Source organism: Cucurbita maxima, unplaced genomic scaffold (genome assembly GCF_002738345.1).
Source record: "Cucurbita maxima cultivar Rimu unplaced genomic scaffold, Cmax_1.0 Cma_Scf07654, whole genome shotgun sequence".
NCBI lineage: Eukaryota > Viridiplantae > Streptophyta > Magnoliopsida > Cucurbitales > Cucurbitaceae > Cucurbita > Cucurbita maxima.
Window position 1 is genome coordinate 1 of NW_019279669.1, and position 596 is coordinate 596.

General features: G+C 49.4%; 1 non-coding gene and 1 pseudogene across 1 annotated transcript; both read right to left on the reverse strand.

Annotated features, from left to right (window-relative positions):
- LOC111476335 lies at positions 1 to 88 on the reverse strand (annotated as a pseudogene; the record flags this gene model as incomplete).
- Positions 89 to 261: 173 nt separating this feature from the next.
- On the reverse strand, positions 262 to 380 carry LOC111476334. The gene has a single exon (XR_002717051.1). It is a non-coding gene; the product is annotated as a 5S ribosomal RNA (ribosomal RNA).
- Positions 381 to 596: the final 216 nt, after the last annotated feature.

A 596-nucleotide genomic window follows, 5' to 3' on the forward strand; every position in this document is an offset into this window, starting at 1 on the left:
ACCCAACTTAGTACTACTCTCAACCAAGCACGCTTAACTGCGGAGTTCTAATGGGATCCGGTGCATTAGTGCTAGTATGATCGCACCCGACATGCCATGCGCACAAAATCAGATTTAACGCATGCGGAGCGGCATGATCGAAACGCGATGGGCGTGAGCGGGGGAGGTTCTCATTTGTAGAGAAAGGAAGAAAAGAACTCGGAAAATTGAAAGAAAAAAAGAGGTGCAACAAGAGGACTTCCCAAGTGGTCACCCCAACTNGAGGTGCAACAAGAGGACTTCCCAAGTGGTCACCCAACTTTGTACTACTCTCGCCCAAGCGCGCTTAACTGCAGAGTTCTAATGGGATCCCGTGCATTAGTGCTGGTATGATCGCACCCAACATGCCATGCGCACAAAATCAGATTTAACGCATGCGGGGCGGCATGATCGAAACGCGATGGGCGTGAGCGGGGGAGGTTCTCATTTCTAGAGAAAGGAAGAAAAGAACTCGGAAAATAGAAAGAAAAAAAGAGGTGCAACAAGAGGACTTCCCAAGTGGTCACCCAACTTAGTACTACTCTCGCCCAAGCAAGCTTGACTGCGGAGTTCTGATG